Genomic DNA, 22,072 nt, shown 5'->3' with positions numbered 1-22,072 from the left:
ATCTGTTGCATGAATTTCAGATTAGAGGCTTGATATATCTTTGTTAGAGGAAAGTTAAGGGAGCATGTTAGTTTCACAATTCTATCTTGGCTCTGCCCCAGAAGTCTCATAGTTGTTTTAATTGGCAATTCTCTAATGAATAAGGATTTGGAGCAATTTTTCCATATGTTTATATTTGAAAATTGTCCAGTAATACACTTTGACTATTTATCACTTAGGAAATGACTTGCAATCTTATATATTTGATGAAGCTCTCTATATATTTTAGAAATGAGACCTTAATCAAAACTCTGAGTTGTGAAGATTGCTTCTCAGCTTTCTGGTTCCTTCTAATTTTGGCAAAAATGATTTTCTTTGTACAAAAATTTTATAATTTAATATATTCAAAATCATTCACTTTGCAGTTTATAAAATATTGTATTTCTTGTTTTGTCATAAATTTGTCCCCTTTCTATGGATCAGATGGATAGAATATTAGTTCATCTATAGATTCATCTATGGTGTCACCCTTTATGTCCAAATCTTGCACTCATTTTGACTTTATTTTGAAATAGAGAGTGAGATGTGGGTCTATGTCTAGTTTTTGTCATATTATTGTCCAGTTTTCCCATCAATTTTTGAGAAATAGAGAATGTTTATTCCAGAAACTAATGAATTTAGATTTGTCACAGTACATTACTGTACTCATTTAGTGCTGTTTCTTTTGAACCTATCCCAATCCACTGATCCTTCAGTCTATTTCTTAACCTGTACAAGGCAGTTTTGATGACTGCTGCTTTAAAGTATACTTTTAGATCTGGAAGAGCTAGTTCATCTTTCTTTAAATGTTTTCATCAATTCTTTTGCTATACTTGAACTTTTGTTGCTCAAGATGAATTTTATTACTATTTTTTCTAGCTGATGAAATAATAATTTTATAGTTTGATGGGTCTGGCTTTGAATAAATGATTTAATTTGGCATTTCTCCAATTATTTGGATCTGACATTATTTGGGTGAGAAGTCTTTTATAATCGGTTCATACAGTTTTGGCATTTGTCTTGGAGGTAGTTTCCCAAATATTTAATGTTTCTACAGTTTCTTTAAATGAAATTTCTCTTTCTATCTCTTGCTCTTAGACTTTATTTTTCATATAAAGAAATGGTGATGATTTATGTAGGGTTATTTTATATTTTGCTACTATATTTGAATTTTTTAATAGTTTCAAGGAGTTTTTTAGATGATTTACTTGGGTTCACAAAGTATACCATCATATCAGCTGCAAAAAGTGAAAGCTCTGCTTCTTCAATGTCAAATCTGATACCTTCAATTTCTTTTTCTTTGCTTATTTCTAGTGTATACACTTCTAAAACTATACTGAATAGTAATGGTGATAATGGACATACTTGTTTAACCTGGTCTTATTGGAAATGCTCTTAGCTTATCCCAATTAAATATAATATTTGTTGATAGTTTTAGAGTGATACTATGTATTATTTTAAAGTGAACTCCATTTATTCCTAAACATTTTAGTGCTTTTAATAGGATGGAGGTTGTATTTTATTAAAGATGTTTATAACACTTAATGTAATAATCATGTGATTTTTGTTTGTTTTGCTACTGATATGTTCAATTTTGTTAAGTGTTTCTTATATTGAACCACCCTGCTCACCTGATATAAATCCTACTGATCATGAGGTATTATCATAGTAAAAACTTGTTGTAATATCATTGCTAAAATTTTATTTAGGATTTTTTCATCAATATTAATTAAGAAGACTGGACTATAATTTTGTCTGTTTTGATTCTTCTTGCTTTAAGTATTAACACCATGTTGGTGTCATAAAAGAAATTTGTTCAAACTCCTCTTTTATATATAGCTTATGTAAAATAGGCATCATTTGTTACTTATATGTTTGGTAGAATTCACTTGTAAATCCATCTGGACCTGGTGACATTTCTAAGGGAGTTTATTTACGATTTCTTCAATTTCTTTTTTATCAAATAAGTACATTATTTCCTCTTCCATTAATCTGGGCAGTTTTCACTTTTTAAAATATATATTTATGGCCAAGATGGTGGAGAGAAGACAGGCACAGTTCTAAAATCTCCTGAACTCTTCCCCATCTTTCACATGAAACAAATGTCTTAAAACCCACAAAACCCAGAAAGAAAAGCCAGGAGACAGAACATCTACCTCAGGATTGGTCTCCAGCAGCAGCTTTGGCCAAATTCACGCTGGTGAATCTGGGTTCAGAGGGAGGATTATCCCCGGATCAGCCAGACTAACAGCTGAATTGGAACCGGGAGTCTGAGGGCCTGAGAGCCGGACCTGCTGGATCAGTGGTGGGGCTGGATGACAGGGGATTGGGTCTGCGTGGAAGCAGAGGCCTTCGTGTTGGTGCTGTCCCCCTGGAGCTTGGGGACAGGGCTGGGGGAGAGTTCTGGTGCAGGAGAGCTGCGGATACAATCCCTGGACTCCTCAGGTCTAAGGAACTGCCTCCATTTCAGCTGAGACCTCTTCCCAAACAAACAAATGCAAACTACTTCTGCCTCAGGCCCAGGTGTGTGAGTAGAATCAGCCCAGCTGAGGAATGACTTTAGGCCAGGGTAAAGCCCACCATTGATTGGAGGCAAAAGAATTCAGTAGTGCCAATGCCTCCCTTCAAGCAAAGGGAGAAGGCCTTAACCAAGGTCACAGACACTCCAAAGAAAGCAACCAAAACCTCTTACTGGCCAGCCAGAGAAACTGCACTCAGTGAGTAAAGCCTTTAGTGATATAAAGCCCTGGTGAACCAGCCCCCCACCCCAGCTCAAGGTCTTAGCAAAATGAAGAAGGATCAATGGAAAGGTGGATCCATAGAAAAATTCCTGGACGGGAAAGACCCTAACTCAGAGATACCTAGAAGCTCTGAGGAGAATACAATCTGGTCTCCAGCACAGAAAGACTTCTTTGAAGTAATAAGGAAGGAGCTTAAAAATTTGGGAGAGACAATTAATACCTTGCAACAAGAAAACAAAATCCTAGAAAGTACAATTGGACAAACACAAAAGGAGAATCTCTCAGATCATCAATTGGACAATTACAAAATCAGAATAAATCTCTCAGATCATCAATTGGACCAATACAAAATGAGAATAATTGTCTCAGATCCTCAAATGAGCAAATGAAAAAAGAAATTAATTCTCTCAAATCATCAAGGGTCAAATGGAAATCTCTTTGAAATGTAGAATTGACCAATTGGAAAAGGAGTTGCAAAAGGCTTATGAAGAAAACTCCTCCCCCCAAAAAATAATGGAGTCTACAGAAACTAATGGCTCCATGAGACAGCAAGAGTCAGTTAAATAAAATCAAAAAATATAAAAAATACAAGCAAATGTAAAATACCTCATCAACAAAACCACTGACCTATGGAATAGATCAAGAAGGGGCAACCTGCAAATTATAGGACTTCCTGAAAACATTGAAGAGAAAAAAAAAGCCTGGACTTAATATTACAGGATCTAGTGATGGAAAACTGCCCTGATATCATGGAATCGAAGGGCAAAGTAGTTATTGAAAGAGTGCATTGATACCCAACAGAAAAAAGATCCTAAAATGAATACACCAAGGAATGTTGTGGCCAAACTCCAGAATTATCAGATAAAAGAGAAAATCCTGCAAGCAGCCAGAAGGAAACAATTTAAATATCAAGGAGCCACAGTAAGGATCATGCAGGACCTGGCTGCATCAACATTAAGGGATCAAAAGGCCTGGAATGAGATATTTCAAAAAGCAAGGGAGCTTGGAATGTAGCCAAGAATCTACTTTCCTGCAAAGCTGAGGCTTCTCTTCCAGGGAAATAGATGGACATTTAACAAAATGGGAGAATTCCAAAAATTTCTGATGAAAAGACCAGAGCTAAACAGAAAATTTGGACATCAAACTGGAGGTTCAAGAGACACATGAAAAGGTATAAAAAAAAAGGGGGGGGAGTAAAAGGAAAAAAATGCAATCCAATAAGTTGAAACTGGATATATCCCAAGATGGGGGGGGGGGGGAAATTCTCATAAATCTTCAGAATTGTACCTCTAACAGAGAGAATACACCTAGCCAAAAATGATGGACATTCATGACTTATCCATGAGACTGCTATATAATGGGATATAACTGGCTTTAACCCCACTTGGGAGAAAGACTCTAATAACTCTCAGGAATTCTGAATCTATTCGATAGAATATACTGAACTAGAAGGGACAGACACTCAGAATTTTCTATGACTTAGATAGATTGATTAAAAAACACTACCTCCTTAAAAAAGGGGACAGGTAAGAGATGGGAGGAGGGAGGGGATTGAATGGGTTAAAACTCATTATGCTAAGAAGTACAAAAAACCTTTGATAAAAGAGGGGAAGAAAGGAGCAGAGGAGAAACACCTGAAACTTATTCTTATCACACTTGCAGACTTGGCTTAAAGTCAACCTACACATACTCAGTTAACTTATAAAACATCTAACCTTTCAAGTAGTAAAAGGAGGAAAAGGGGAGAGGGGATGGACAAAGGTAAGGGGAGTGGGGGGAAAAGGGGAAATAACAAAAGGAAGGGAAAAAGGAAAAAGGGAAAGGGGAAAGAAAGGGGAGGGGGTGATATAGTTGGGGAAACACACTGAAGTATTCAGAAACAAAATACTGGGGAATATGCAAAAAGGGTGGGGGAAGGGCAAAAAATAAAAACAGAGGGAAGATAGCACAGAGGGAAATAAAGAATTAGTAATCATAACCTTGAATGTAAATGGGATGAACTCTCCCTTAAAATGTAAGCAAATACCGGAGTGGATTAAAAACCAGAATCCTGCCATATGCTGCTTACAAGAAACTCATTTGAAACAGAGAGAGATACATATAGAGTAAAGGTAAAAGTTTGGAGCAAAATACATTTTGCTTCAGCTGATGTAAAAAAGCAGGGGTAGCAATCCTTATCTCAGAGAAAGCAGCAGCAAAAATAGATAGTGTTAAAAGAGATAAGGAAGGAAACTTTATCCTCCTAAAAGGTACCATAGATAATAAAGTCATTTCAATATTGAATATATATGCAACCAGTGGGACAGCACCCAAATTCTTAGAGGAGAAGCTCAAAGAACTACAGGAAGACATAGACAGCAAAACTCTACTAGTGGTAGACCTCAACCTCCCTCTATCAGATCTAGATAAATTGAATCATAAAATAAACAAGAAAGAAGTTAAGGAGGTAAATAGATTGTTAGAAAAATGAGATATGGTAGACTTATGGAGGAAACTGAATAGAGATAGAAAGGAATATACCTTTTTCTCTGCAGTATATGGAACTTATACAAAAATTGACCATGTACTAGGACACAAAAACCTAATGATCAACTGCAGAAAGGCTGAAATTGTGAATATATTTTTCTCAGATCACAATGCAATAAAAGTCATATGCAATACTGGGCCAAGGAGATATAGACCCAGAACAAATTGGACACTGAATAACCTCATTTTAAAAAAAATGTGTGGACCAAAAAAGGAATTATAAAAAGAATTAACCATTTTATCCCAGATAATGACAATAATGAAACAACATACCAAAACCTATGGGATTCATTCAAAGAGACTCCCAGGGGATATATTATACCTCTAAATGCTTACATGAATAAATTAGAGAAAGAGGAAATCAATGAAATAAACATGAAACTAAAAAAATTAGAGAAAGAACAAATCAAAAATCCCCAATTAAATAATAAATTAGAAATTCTAAAAATTAAAGGAAAAAATTAAGAAAATTGAAAGAAAAAACTATTGAATTAATAAATAATACCAAAATTTGTTATGAAAAAAAACATTAGAATTGATAAACCTCTGGTCAATTTGATTAAAAAAATGAATGAAGAAAATTGAATTGCTAGGTTCATAAATGAAAAAGGTGAACTCACCACCAATGAAGAGGAAATTAAAGTAATAATTCAGAATTATTTTGCCCAAATCTATGCCAATAAATTTGATAATCTAAGTGAAATGGATGAATATTTACAAAAATATAAATTGCCCAGGTTAAATGAAGAAGAGATTAAATACCTGAACAACCCTATCTCAGAAAAAGAAATTCAACAAGCCATTAGTGAACTCACTAAAAAAAAAATCTCTGGGGCCTGATGGATTCACAAGTGAATTCTACCAAACATTTAAGGAACAATTGGTTCCAATCCTATATAAAATCTTTGGAAAAATAGGGAAAGGTGGGGCTCTGTCTAACTCTTTCTATGATACCAATATGGTACTGTTATCTAAGCCAGGAAGAGTTAAAAGAGAGAAAGAAAATTATAGCCCTATTTCCCTTATGAATATAGATGCAAAAATCCTAAATAAAATCTTAGCAATACGATTACAACAAGTCATAACTAGAATAATACATTATGATCATGCAGGGTTGGTTCAATATTAGGAACACTGTTAGTATACTGAATTATATCAAAAACAAACCTATCAGAAACCATATGATCACATCAATAGATGCTGAAAAAGCTTTTGACAAAATACAGCCTCCATTCCTATTAAAAATACCAGAGAGTGTAGGAATAAATGGATGGTTCCTTAAAATAATTAGCCGTATCTATTTGAAACCATTAACAGGCATTATATTCAATGTGGAGAGGCTAGAGGCATTCCCATTAAGATCAGGGTTGAAACAAGGGTGCCCATTACCACCACAATTATTCAATATTGTATTAGAGACGTTAGCATCAGCAATTAGAGAAGAAAAAGCAATTGAAGGAATTAGAATTGGGAAGGAAGAGTTAAAACTCTCACAATTTGTTGATGACATGATGGTCTTCCTAGAGAATCCCAAGAAATCATCAAAAACCTTGTTTTTGATGATTTCTTGGGATTCTCTAGGAAGACCATCATGTATGTGTGTGTATATATATATATATATATATATATATATATATATACATATATATATGTATATATATATACATATATATATATATATATATATATATATATATATATATATATATATATATATGTCTAGCAAGAAACAGCAGGAAGAGCTAGAAAGAGAAATCATCCCATTCAAATCTCAGGAAATATAAAATACTTGGGAGTCTATTTGCCAAGACAGACTCAAAATCTTTTTGAAAACAATTATAAAACACTTCTCACACAAATTAAATCAGATTTAAATAACTGGGCATATACCAACTGCTCATGAATAGGCAGAGCTAATATAATAAAAATGACAATTCTACCAAAACTAAACTCTCTGTTTAGTGCCCTACCAATCAAAATTCCAAAAAAATTACTTTACCAAGTTAGAAAAAATTGTAAGTAAATTCATATGGAGAAATAAAAAGTCAAGAATTGCCAGGAGCCTAATGAAAAAAAAACAGTGCAAAAGAAGGTGGCTTAGCCCTACCTGATCTAAAATTATATTATAAATCATCATTCATCAAAACTGTTTGGTATTGGCTATGAAACAGAGTGGTGAACCAGTGGAATAGACTAGGTGTAAAAGCAGGAGATGATTTCAGTAATCTGCTGTTTGATAAAGCCAAAGTGCCCAGCTATTGGGATAAAAACTCCCTCTTTGATAAAAATTGCTGGGATAATTGGAAGTTATTATGGAAGCAACTTAGATTAGACCAACACCTCACACCCTTTACCAAGATAAGATCCAAATGATTACAGGACATAGACTAAAAAAATACTATAAGCAAATTAGAAGATCAAGGACTAGTCACCCTGTCAGATCAATGGACAGTGGAGCAGTTTATGACTAAGGAAGAGTTGGGGAACATCACCAAAAACCAATTAGATGATTTCTATTACATTAAATTAAAAAGCTTTTGCACAGATAAAACCAAGGTAACCAAGATCAAAAGAAATGTAGTAAATTGGGAAACAATCTTTAGAACAAATGATTCTGACAAAGTACTCATTTCTAAAGTATACAGAGACCTGAGTCATATTTTTAAAACAAAAAGCCATTCCCCGATTGACAAATGGTCAAAGGATATGCAAAGGCAATTTACAGATGAGGAGATCAAAGCAATAGATAACTACATGAAAAATGCTCTAAATCATTAATTATTAGAGAAATGCAATTTAAAGCTTCTCTGAGGTACCACCTCACACCTCTCAGATTGGCCAATATGACCAGGAAGGATAATGATCATTGTAGGAATGGTTATTGGAAATCTGGGACACTATTACACTGTTGGTGGAGCTGTGAACTCATCCAAACCTGGAGAGCTATTTGGAACTATGCCCAAAGGGCAACAAAAATGTGCATACCCTTTGACCCAGCAATACTACTACTGGGTCTATACCCTGAAGAGATGATGGAAAAGGGTAAAAATATTACTTGTACAAAAATATTTATAGCAGCCCTGTTTGTGATGTCAAAGAATTGGAAATCAAATAAATGTCCTTCTTTTGGGGAATGGCTTAACAAACTGTGCTATATGTATGTCATTGAACACCATTGTTCCATTAGAAACCAGGAGGTATGGGATTTCAGGGAAGCCTGGAAGTATTTGCATGAACTGAGGCTGAATGAGATGAGCAAAACCAGCAAAACACTGTACACCCTAACAGCAACATGGGAGTGATATTCAACCTTGAAGGACTTGCTCATTCCATCAGTGCATCTGTCTGCAATGGAGAGTTCCATCCATATCCAGATAAGGAGTTGTGGAGTTTGAACAAAGTGCAAGGACTATTCCCTTTAATTTAGGAAAAAAAAAAAACAGATATCTTATTGTCTGATCTTGTTACCTCTTAGATCTCTCTTCTCTTCTTTAAGGATATGATTTTTCTCTCACCACACCCAATTTTGATCAAGGTAAAACATGGAAAAAAATAAAGACTGACATAGTGCTTTTTGTGGGGGGGGAAGCAAGATTGGGATGAAATTGTAAAACTCAAATAATATCTTTAATTAAAATAGAATTAAAGAAAATTAAATATATATATTCATTTTATTCAGGTTATTAAAGTTATTGGCATACATAAGGGCAAAGTAGCTCCATATTATCCCTTTGATTTCCAAATCTTTGGTGGTTAGTTCCCCTTTTTAATTTTTAATACTGGTAATTTGCTTGACTTCTTTCTTTTTGTAAACAGATTAACCAAATGTTTTTCTATTTTATTGACATTTTCATAAAACTGACTCCTAGTTTCCTTTATTAGATCAATAGTTTCCTTGTTTTCAATTTCAATTTCATTTTCAGAAATTCTAATTTGGTATTTAATTGGGAATCTTTCATTTGTTCTTTCTCTAGCTTTTTAATTGCACTCCCAATTCATTGATCTCCTCTTTCTCTTTTTTTCTTGATATAAGCATTTGGAGACATGAAGTTTCCCCTTAAAACTGCCTTGATTGAATCCCATAAATTTTGGTATGATGTCTCATCAATATTATTTTCTTGGTTATAATTATTGATTATTTCCATTATTTATAATTGGACTCATCCATTATTTAAGGTAAAAATATTTAATTTGCAATTAGTTTTTGGTTTCTCTTTCTATGACCCTTTATTACTTATAACTTTTATTGCATCATGGTCTGAAACCTGTGCATTTATTATTTCTGCTTTTCTGCATTTCATTATAAGCTTTTTGTGCTGAAGTACACAGTGACTTTTGGTATGGATGCCATGGACTTCTGAGAAAAAAAGGTATATTCTTTTCTATCCCCATTGGATTTTCTCCAGAGTTCTACCAAATCTATTTTGTCCCTCTTCAATTGGTGTCATTTATCAGGTACTATTAAACAGGAATCATCAATTACAGTTTAATTAATTAATTAATTAATTAAATGTCCAATTGATTACTTGATAAGTACAAAATGTCATGGAAGAACCATCACAGATTCATTGTGTGATTGCTTGTTTGAGAAGCAGCATTGCCTCAAAGCCATTAAGTATCCTCCCCTCTTCTTTCTCATTAGAAGTACACTTTTCAAGCCTCCTGAATTACACCAATTTATAATCATTATTTCCTTCCCCCTTTTCAAGTACTATCCAAAGAAACATAATCCTCTTGAGTCAAAATATCATACAAAGTCTAATCATTTCGTGAACTTTTTGCACCTCCCCAGACTATTTTTTCTCACACTTTACTCCCCTCTCTCCAAACAGTACTTAATCCCTTGTTAAGTGTTGTAACAATTACCTCCAAACCTGGATTTCTTTACTATAAGAATCTTAAAGGGCTCTAAGTACTGGGAGGCTTTGAAGGTCACTTGAGAACTTTACAAATGATTGTATGTTATGGTAGGAATCGGTACATTACTGCCCAATTTATTATACCCTCATCAGAAAAAGTGCTAAGCTTTGTCAGCACAGCAGAATTAAAATGGGTCTAAGGATGCTGAGACACTTACATTTAGAGTTAACACTCCTGATTTCAATCTGGGCTTTTTACAACAAACACAGTGGTGTCAGCTTGGACCTCTTCACTAGAGAGAAAAGAACTAACTATACCCATATCCTCTAAGTCCAATCTCTTCAAGTAAATTTGACCCATTATTTATGTCAAGCAAATTAAAATTCTCAAGAGTTTAAAGTGTTATGTCTTACATTTTAGGGTTGTATACAATTAGATGGTCTTGAATAATATTTGTTTTGTTTTGCTTTGCTTTTTCCTTCCCTTTTTCTTTTGTGAATCTCTTGAGTTGTGTATTTGGAGATTGAATTCTTTGTTCAGTTTTGGTCTTTGTGTCAGGAAATTCTGAATGTCCTATATTTTGTTGAATGTTAACTTTTTCCTCCCTGACAATATGTGCTGAATTTTGCAGGGTAGTAAATTCTTGGTCATAACCTCAAGTCTTTTTCCCTCCTATATATGGTATCGCATATGGAAATTCCATATGTGGTATTCCACATGGGAATTCAATATGTGGGAAAAATATTGAAGCAACTTCTTTGGTGGACTCATGATGAAGAAGGCAACTCATCTCAGCGATAGAGCCATTGGAATCTGAACAAAGAGTGAAGTATATTTTCTTGCTCTCTCACTATTATTGAGGTTTCTCATTTTTTTTTTTTTGTTTTGGGGGAGAGGGGGTTTATGTTTACTCTCACAACAAGAGTACTGTAATGATAAAAAAAATAAATAAAGCAAAAAAAGGGAGAATGGTCTAAAATTTTCTTTTTCTTTTGACTTTTTGTGGTTTAGGTATCACCTTCATATTGGCATCACAAAGGGAATTTGACAAAACATTTCACCACAGTTTTTAATAGTTTTTAAATGTTTGATAGATTTCACATGTAAATCTATCTGGACCTGGAGACATTTTCTTACAGAGTTTATTATAGTTACTTGAATTTCCTTTTTCTGAAAGGGGGTTATTTAAATATTTTATTTACTCTTCTGTAAATCTAAATAGTTTATATTTTTTGCAAATATTCATCCACTTCACTCAAGTTAACAAATTTATTGACATACAGACGGGCAAAATAACTTTGATTTGTTTCTTTAATTTCCTCCTCATTTATGATGAGTTCACCCTCTTCATTTTTTAGACTGGAAATTTGGCATTCTTTCTTTTTTTTAATAAAATTTATCACTGGTTAATCTTTTTAATGTTTTTTTCATCAAATGAACTCTGCTTTATTTATTAGATCAATAATTTTCTTGCTTCAATTCTATTAATATCCTTTTTGATTTTCAGAATTTCTAATTTGGTATTTAATTAGGATCTTTATTTTTTTCCTAGCTTTTGTAGTTTCATTCCTGATTCTCTATTTTATTCATATAAGCACGTTGAGATGCAAAATTTCCCCTAAAAACAGCTTTGGCTGCAGGCCATAAATTTTGGTATTATGTCTCATCTTCTTGGATGAAATTATTGTTCATTTCCATATTTTTCTTTGATTCAATCATTCTTTAAAACTAAGGTATTTAGTTTCCAAATAATTTCTGTTTTAGCTTCCCATTCATTTTTGCATGTAATTTTTATTATATAGTCTTTTCTATACCCATTTAGTTTTCCTCAGATGTTCATCATATCTGCTTTTCTAGGATTTTATTCTCATTCTTATCATTCTTCTTGTTTATACTGTAATTAGATTTCTCTAGTTCTGATATGGGGTGTATTGAGATTCCCCCAATTTTATAAATTTTCTGTCTACATCAGCTTATAATACATTCAGATTCTCCTCTAAAAATTTGAATATTATACCATTAGTTGAATATGTTTAAAAATGATATTACTTCATTGCTATGGTGTCTTTTAAGGACATGTAATTTCCTTTGCTATCCCTTTAATGAGACCTATTTTTGTTTTTGCTTTGTCTTAGTTCAGGATAACTATCCCTGATTTTTTTTTACTTCTGCTACACCATTAATTAGTATTTTATTCTACTTCCCTGTAGGATAGGAAAGATTCTTTTAAACCCATTAGAATTTGTGTTTACACTCTGGATCAAATCTATTGAATAAGAATTAGTCAGTATTCACAATCTCCATTTTTTATCTCTCCTATAAGAGTTCTTTATGTTGCTTCCCCTGGTGTTATTTATCCACTAATGCCTCAGTTTTCCTAATATAGTCCATCTTGTTATATTTTTATTGTTATAACCCTATCTTGTACTTGTATTCCCTTTATCAAAATATACTCCTGAAACCAGTTCTAGTCTCAAAAACTGACTGGTTGATTGATTATTTACTTTGTCGATTGATAAGCAGCATTACCTCAGTCACTAAGTCCCCTCCTTTCTTCTGTCTAACTAGAAATACACTCTTTTTGTGAGGGGCGATATTCAAAGTCAAAGGCCAAGTCAGTAGTAAAGACCTCAGTTTCTGTTACTTTATTCTTATTTAATTTAATAATTGATTATTTTCATCTGCATTCAAATGTATAATTTTTAAGTTGAACCCTCCTTTCTCCCCTCCCCTCAGTGATGAATAGGTGGGTGAGCACTGTATATACATATTTTTGATAAACATGTTTACATGATAGTCATTTTCAGTATGAGGAATTAGGATTAAAGAAAAGAGATAAATAAAAGATAATTTTTATATATTGTTAATTTTTGTTTTGTTTTGTTTAGAAATACAATTTTAAGAGTCCTGAAACACATCAAATTAATCAATTACTTTATTTCTTAACTAAATCTGGCAGTTTTTATGACTGCTGTTTTATAGTATGGTTTTAAATCTGGTAGAATTAGAGCACATTCCTTTACATTTTTTCTCCATCAGTTCCCTTGCTATTCTTGCTCTTTTGTTACATCAGTTGAATTTTATTACTATAGTTTCTAGTTCAGTAAAGTAATTATTTGGTAGTTTGAGTGGTATGGCAGTGAATAAGTAATTTATTTTGGGTAGAATTGTCATTTTTATTATATTAGCTCTATGTAACCATGAGCATTTGACATTTTCCCCCAATTATTTAGAACTGACTTTATTTGTGTGAGGAGAGCTTTATAATTGTGTTCATACAATTTCTGTGTTTGTCTTGGGAGGTAGATTTCCAGGTATTTAATGTTATCCACAGTTATTTTAGATGGAATTTATCTTTCTATCTCTTGTTCTTGGGCCTTGTTGTTCATATATAAAAATGCTGATGATTTATGTAGGTTTATTTTATATCCTGCTACTTTGCTGACTTTGTTAATTGTTTCAAGGAGATATTTAGATGGTTTTTCTTAGGTTTTTTAGGTATATCATCAGCAAAGAGTGGAAACTTTGACTTCCTTTTTGCGCATTTGCTCCTTCAATTTCTTTTTCTTCTCTTATTGCTACTGCTAGCATTTATACTTCTAAATTGAATAGTAATAATAATAGTGGACATCCTTGTTTCAACCCTGATTTTATTTGAAATGCTTTATTCACATTACATATAATATTTGTTGGTGGTTTTAGATAGATACTATTATTTTCAGGAAAACTCCATTCATTCCTAAACTTTCCAGTATTTTTAAGAAGAATGGATGATGTACTTTACCAAAGGATTTTTTAGCACCAATTGAGATAATCATATGATTTCTGTTGGTTTGCTATTTAATATGTTTAAGTATGTTGAGTTTTTCTAATGTTGAACCCAGGGTCATTTCTTTCCTCTAAGAGAATACTCAAGTGATTGACAAGTTTTCAGTTTCCCATCACCCATAAATTTATTGAAAGAAATCCAACCTCTTTTTCATCATATAGAATGATGAAGAACTGTAACCAAGGTGCTGATAAGCTCTAGAGTAGAGCCTAAATAATAGCTACATAATTCCTTGGCATAGTCCAATACTTCACCATCAGGATTGGATTAAATTTTATGAATAATGAGTTTACAAAGAAGATATATTTCCTACTATTTTAATACTGTATGCTCATTGAGTTCCATAGGACTTTTACATTTAATTTGCCAGTCAAATTTCATAATGTCTTTTCAGAATACAGGATAACTTGTTTTTTTTTTTAATTTTTATATTACATTGTTCACAGAGTGGTTAGCAAAAAGCTATATTAAATTAATTTTATTTTTTCATCTGTTAAGTCCTTCCATGATTTATATAACTGACCTTGTAATTTGCCAAAACAATCTTCATTTTATCAAACTTGAAGAAAAATTTTCAAATAAGGATAAAAGTTTTCTTTATCCCAAATTATAATAAGAATGTCTCTCAACCATTGCAGCAAAAGAATAAAGAGTTACAAGGTTTTTAAAGAAAAGAATTGCTTACACAACAAATCAATATAAAGAGTTTAAGAGACACTTAGTCTCAAAACAAAGATGTTTGGAGGATGAGGGATTAATGGTTTTTCAAATCCTGCTCCAAAAAAGCCATGTTATATTGGCTACTACAGAAATGTCACAAATACTCTGCTACACTCAACAGAACAAACAATGTCTTTCCTTAGAATAATTTTCACCAGAAAGGCAATGATCAATTCTGGAATGGATGTGGGAAAACTGTGTCACTAATACATTATTGGTGGAACTCTGAATTCATCCAACCTTTCTGGAGATCAATCTGGAGCAATGCACAAAGGGAAATAGGAATGTGCATACCCTTTGATTCAGCAACACCGATACTGAGTCTATACCCTGAAGAGATGATGAAAAAGGGTAAAAACATCACTTTTATAAAACTATTCGTAGCAAACCTGTCTGTGGTGGCAAAGAACTGGAAAATCAGTGAATTGGAAATTGAGTGAGTCAATTGGAGAATGACTGAACAAATTGTGGCATATGTATGTCCTGGAACACTATTATTCTACTGGAAACCAGGAGGGATGGGAATTCAGAGAAGGCTAAAAGGATTTGCAGGAATTGATGTTGAGCGAGGTTAATACAACATTGTACACCCTAACAGCAACATGGGGTTGATGATCAAACCTGATAGACGTGTTTATCTCAAGAGTGCAACAATCAAGGTATCTGCAATGGTAAATACCATCTGTACCAAAGAGGGAATTGTGGAGTTTGAACAAAGACCAAAGACTATTACCTTTAAATTTTTTTTAAGATTTTATTTAATTTGAGTTTCACAATTTTCCCCCTAATGTTCTTTCCCTCTTCCCATCCCCCACAGAAGGCAATTTGCCAGTCTTAACATTGTTTCCATAGTATACATTGATCCAAATTGAATGTGATGAGAGAGAAATCATATCCTTATGGAAGAAACATAAAATATAAGACATAGTAAGATCAGACAATAAGATATCAGATTTTTTTAAAATTAAAAGTAATGGAACTCAGTTTTTGTTGAAACTACATAGTTCTTTCCCTGGATACAGATGACATTCTCCAATGAAGACAGCCTCAAATGATCCCTGATTGTTGAACTGATGAAATCAGTTCAACAAGGTTGATCATCACCCCACAAGTTGCTGTTAGCTTGAACTATCTTTTTCTGGTTCTGCTCATCTCACTCAGCATCAGTTCATGCAATTATCTCCAGGATTCTCTGAGTTCCTGTCTCTTCTGGTTTCTAATAGAACAATAGTGTTCCATGACATGCCTATAACACAGTTTGTTAAACCATTCCCCAATTGAAGGACATTTATTTGATTTCTAGTTCTTTGACACCACAAATAGGTTTGCTATGAATATTTTTGTACAAGTGATGTTTTTGCTCTCTTTCATTATCTCTTCAGGGTATAGACCCAGTAGTGATTTTTCTGGATCAAAGGGTATGGACATTTTTGTTGCCATTTGGGCACAATTCAAAATTCCTCTCCAGTAATGTTGGATGAGTTCACAACTACATCAACAATGTATTAGTGTCCCAGATTTCCCACAACCCTTCCAACAATGATTATTGTCCTTTCTCATCATATTGGCCAGTCTGAGAGGTGTGAGCTGGTACCTCAGAGATGCTTTAATTTGCATTTCAGTAATAATTAATGATTTGGAGCAATATTTCATATGACTATGGATCACTTTGATCTCCTCATCTGTAAATTGCCTTTGCATATCCTTTGAAAATTTGTCAATTTGGGAATGGCTTTTTTTTTTAAGTTTTTGCTAGGCAGTGTAGTTAAGTGGCTTGTCCAAGGCCACACAGTTGGGTAATTATTAAGTGTCTGAGACAGGATTTGAATTCAGGTACTCCTGACTCCAGGGCCTGTTTTCTATCCATTGCGCCACCTAGCTGCCTGAAGGGAATGGCTTTTTTTTGTTTAAAAAAAGACTCAGTTTTCTGTATATTTTAGAAATGAGTGCTTTTTAAGAAATGCAAGTTTTAAAGATTGCTTCCCAATTTACTACATTTCTTTTGATCTTGGGTTACAGTGGTTATGTCTGTGCAAAAGCTTTTTAATTTAATGTAATCAAAAGCATCGTTTGTTTTTAGTGATGTTCTCCATCTCTTACTTAGTCATAAACTGTTTCCAGTTCCATAGATCTGGAAGGTAAACTATGCCTTGATCTCCTAGTTTGTTTATAATGTTTTTTAATGTCTAAATCCTGTAATGTTTTTGATTTTATCTTGGTATAATGTGTGAGGTTCTGGTCTAATCTAAGTTTCTTCCATACTAACTTCCAATTTTCCCAGCAGTTTTTAGTCAAGGAGAGTTTTTAATCCCAATTGCTGGATTCTTTCGGTTAATCAAAAAAGCAGATTGATATAATCATTTCCTGCTATTGCACCTAGTCTCTTCACTGTTTCACCACTCTATTTCTTAGCCAAAACCAGACAATTTTGATGACTGATGTTTTTTTTATTATAATTTTAGACCTGGTAGGGCTAAGCCACCTTCTTTTGCACTTTTTTTTCATTGTCTCTTCAACTTCCTATTTGATGTACAAATTTTCTCTTTAGCTCTGGTCTTCTCATCAGAAATTTTTGGAAGGCTCCCGTTTCATTAAATGTCCATCTTTTCCCCTGAAAAAGAAGGCTCAGATTTGTGTGATAGTGGATTCTTGTCTGCATGCCCAGCTGCCTTGCTCTTCAACATATTTCATTCCTGGCCCTTTCATCCTTAATGCTGATGCAGCCAGTTCCTTGGTATTTAAATTGTTTCTTTCTTGCTGCTTGCGGGATTTTCTCTTTTCTCTGATAGTTCCAGAATTTGACTACTACATTCCTTGATGTTTTCTTTTTTAGGATCTCTTTCTGGATTGAGTCAATGTGTTGTTTCAATAACAATTTTGTCCTATGGTTCAATGATATCAGGGCTCCAGATGGTCAGCGTCACCACAATTGCCTCTGCTTCCTAGTTGACCCAAGCCCCTTGGTTGTCCAGGCTCTAGCCCCACTGTTGATCAAGCTGGTCTGGTTCTCATGCCCTCAGGTTCCTGGGTTCCAGCCCTGACACTCATCAGGCTAATCCATGTCTAATTCAGCCTCCCAAGATCTCACTGATCTGCACTCCTAGCAGAGTCCACCTTCAGCACTTGGACTCACCAGGATCTCAGAAGACATATCCTGAGGTAGATGTTCTCCTGGCTTTTCTTTCTGGGTTTTTTGCTAGTATTTCTGGTAAGATGTTTGTTTCATGTTATTTATGAGAGAAGATCAGGAGACTTTAGTACTGTGGCTGTCTTTGGTCTGTGATCTTGGTCAGAAATTCAAATTTTTTGAAAAAAATATTACCAGTATCTAATTTTGCTATCTCTTATATTTTTTCACCTTAAGGATATGATTTTTCTTGCAACACAATCAATTTTTATCAATGTATAGCATGGAAACATTGTAAAGACTATCAGACTACCTTCTGTGGGGGGTGGGGGAGGGAAATAAAATTGGGGGAAAATTGTAAAATTCAAAAAACAATTTAAAAAGTGTAACTATCATCCCTAACTGTTAGGATCTCTACCAAATATCCTCTTGACTCTGTACTTATCTGAACATACATTTAATATAATGATGTGAGTTTGTTATTTTGTCACATTCTCCCTGTGAGTTAACAATCTCTGCTTAATTTTATGATGAATCTTTCAAAACACTCCCATATCCTAATGAGATGCCAATCTCATCCTCATGCTTGACAATATGCTTGCCTCATCAATTTATTTTTCCAGAATTTTTTCTTCAGGTATCCACTGGTTTAATCCACATTTCCTGATGAAGGTTTCCTCAAGACAAGGTCTTATTTTGTTTTTTTTCTAATGATTCTAATTCATTTATTTGAACCAACTTGAAACTATCAATTTTATGTTTACAGAACAAATTAATTCAAATATGCTGGTATAAGAATTGCAAACACAAGAAAACATCTGACATTTTTAAATTTAAATGTCATTTTTTTATTTTTTACAAGCTTTAGTTCTATCATTTTTCTCCCTCTCTTCCCTCTACCCTACCCCATGACAGAAAGTAATCTGATTTAAGTTCTTTATTTATAACCATGATTAACATAGGTCAAGATTGCACATGTTTTTAAAAATGAAAATTAAAAAGCTATGATCTTCATTTAAGTTCCACAGTTCCTTCTTTGGGAATGAATGCTGTTTCCATCACAAGTCTTTTAAATTATCTTGATTAATTGTACTGCTGAAATGAACAAGTTAATTATGGTTGATCATCACCCCATGTTGTTGTTAATGTCTATAATGCTTTTCCAGTTCTGCTCATTTCACTAGGTGAAATGAAAATCTTTCCAGGTTTTTCTGAAAGCCCATTCCACATTATTTCTCATGAAACAATAGTGTTCCATCACATACATAAGCCACAATTTGTATAGCCATTCTCCCATTGATGAGCATCCTTTCAATTTCCAATTCTTTGCCACAAAAAGAACTTCTATGAATATTTTGATACATGTGAGATTTTTACTGTTTTCATGATCTCTTTTGAATACAGATCTTGTGGTACTACTGTTGGAAGAAAGTGTAAGCACAGTTATATTGATCTTTAGGCATAATTTCAAATTGCTCTCCAGAAAAACTGGATCAGTTTGTACCTCCACCAACAATGCATTAATGTTCAAATTTTTTCCCACATCCCCTCCAGCATTGAAAATTTTCCTTTCTAGTCATATTGACCAATCTGAGAGGTATGAAGTGGTACTTCAGAGATATTTCAATTTACATTTCTCTAATCAGTAGTCATTTAGTGAAATTTTTCATATTACTATAGATAGCTTTGATATCTTTGTCAGAGAATTGCCTTTGACCATTTATCCATTGGGGAATGACTAAAAATTGCTTCTCAACTTACTACATTCCTTTTAATCTTGGTTACAATGGTTTTTTGGGCAAAAACTTTTAAATGTATCATGATCAAATTATCCAATTTATTTTTAACAATATTCCCCTTGATTCCTTCTCTGGTCATAAGTTGCTCCCCCTTCCCTAGAACTGACAGGTAAACTATTCCTTGTACTCCTAATGGAATTTTATGTCTAAATCCTGCTCCCATTTCAACCTTATCCAGGCATTGGGTGTAAGATGTTATTCTATGCCTAGTTTCTGCCATACTATCTTCCAGTTTTCTCAGCATTTTTTAAACAAAAAGTGAGTTTTTATCCCATAAGTTGGAATCTTTGTGTTTATCAAACAGTAGATTATAGTCATTTCCTGCTGTCTCTTTTGCACCTAATATATTCTACTAATGTACTACACTATTTCTTAGCCAGTCACAAATATTTTTGATGACTAATACTTTAAAATATAACATTAGATCTGGTATAGGTAGGCTGCTTACTTTGCAGTTTTTTCATTAATTCCCTTGATATACTTGACCTTTTGTCTAATTTAGTTAGTTTTTTTCTAGTTCATTAAAGTATTTTTTGTAAGTTTGATTGGTAAGGTTCTAAATAAGTAATTATTTTTTCCTTGTTAAATAGTTGTTTATTTAGAAAAAATGGACTGAAGAGGGGTCATTAGATTCACCAGAAAGATACAACACCACACAAATTACAAGTGATGGGAAAGGTCAGCATAAAGCTCTGGGATCTCAGCCTCTTCCTGGACTGTAAGGGATGGTGCCCTGAGTATTAGGGCATACCCAGGTGGAAGGCCTTGACTTAGTATGCATGGTTATAGACAGAGTGACTTGCTGGCTGCAGCTCTTGCCTTTCCACTTGGAGTATATTTGCTTTGAGCAGCTTGGCTGTTATCCATGGCCTGTTTGATATATTCCTCCTGGGCAGTGTTGACATTTCCTTTTTTCCAGCCCAATCTTGAGATCAGAGGCCTGCAGGGTTCAGCCATTAAAAAAAAGGTCAGAGCCCATTGTTTATTCAAGGGGCCAGTACTGATGGCATTGAGGTTGATGGAGGCATCCTCCTCACTCTGACCCCAGACCGGAAGATGACACCAGTGATTGCAGGAGGTACAGTCTGATGAAGGGTAGTTACAGTTGCCATTGCAATCTCCTCATGTGAGTATTTCTGGGTACAGGTATGTCCAAGGGTGACCACGTTAGGTTTCAGCAAGGTCCCTTTCAAATAGACATGGTGGTCACTCAGACCCTTGTAGACAGTAGCCAGGATCTTCTCAGTGACATACTAACAAGTTTTCAGATCATGTTCTCCATCAGAGAGTATCTCTGGCTCCACAATATGGGCAATGCCATTCTGCTGACAAATATTGGCATATCAGACAAGTACATTGGCATTCTCCATGATGGCAAGTGAGGAAGGTATATTCTCCCCAATCTTCAATAAACAACACCACTTGGCAAAGTCAGCTCCATCTTTCTTATACTGGGCACAGTGCTCATTAAGCCCATCTAGACCTTGGCTGGTAGTCTCTCCATTGGTTCCTGCCAGGGACATGACATTTTTGTCCACCCTGACCCACAATGCCAACCTTTGACTTTATGACTGTGGAGGGGGGATGATCTTCATCAGCTTTCTGGTATAGTGTCTCATGGAAAAGGAGACCTTCAATACAGGAATTCACTCAATTGTCGGCTGTCAGAAGTAACTGCCTGTTGAAGTGATGATTTTCCTGTGTTCTCAGTTCCAATGGACTGTAGCCACTTTGCAATGCTACCTGTGGATTCATTTACTGCCAATTACTTTGTCTGGGGCAACAATTTTGTGAGCTATACTTTGCTCTGGTGTCAGTGCTGGATATTGACTAGGCATGTTTTCCATGACTATGTTACTTGTTTCTTCACCTCTGGGGACAGGCAGCAGGCCTTGGTGATGGGCTTAATGGCTGGAAGCAAGCTACTACAGTGGGGAACTGAACTTCTGCATTAAATAGGTAATTTAATATAGGTAGAATTGCCATTTTATTATAATGGCTTGGCCTACCCATAAGCAATTGACATTTGCCCAGTTATTTAGATATAATTTTATTTGTGTGAAAAGTGTTTACAGTTATTTTCATAAAATTTCTGACTCTGCCTGGGCAGGTAATCTCCCAAATATTTTATCGTATCTGAATTTATTTTAAATGAAATTTCTCTTTTTATCTCTTGCTGCTGTATCTTGTTAATAATGAATAGAAATACTGAGCATTTATGTGGATTTATTTTATATCCTATGACTTTGCTAAAATTGCTAAATACTTTCAGTAGTTTTTGAGATGATTTTCTATTGTTTTCTAGGTATGCCATCATATCATCTGTAAAGAGTCAGAGTTTTAATTTTCCTTTACAGATTATGATTCCTTTGATATGTTTTCCTCCTCTTATTGCTAAAACTACCATTTCTAATACAATATTGAACCAAAATGGTAATAACAGGCATCCTTA

At 34.1% G+C, this 22,072-nt stretch overlaps 1 pseudogene; it reads right to left on the bottom strand.

Annotated features, from left to right (window-relative positions):
* Nucleotides 1–20,403: 20,403 nt before the first annotated feature.
* On the bottom strand, nucleotides 20,404–21,458 carry LOC141519123 (fructose-bisphosphate aldolase A pseudogene; annotated as a pseudogene).
* Nucleotides 21,459–22,072: the final 614 nt, after the last annotated feature.

The sequence above is a fragment of the Macrotis lagotis genome, chromosome 3 (genome assembly GCF_037893015.1).
Source record: "Macrotis lagotis isolate mMagLag1 chromosome 3, bilby.v1.9.chrom.fasta, whole genome shotgun sequence".
Classification (NCBI taxonomy): Eukaryota; Metazoa; Chordata; class Mammalia; order Peramelemorphia; family Peramelidae; genus Macrotis; species Macrotis lagotis.
Note: the sequence above shows the minus strand (reverse complement) of the source record. Positions and strands in the feature narration are given on the sequence as shown.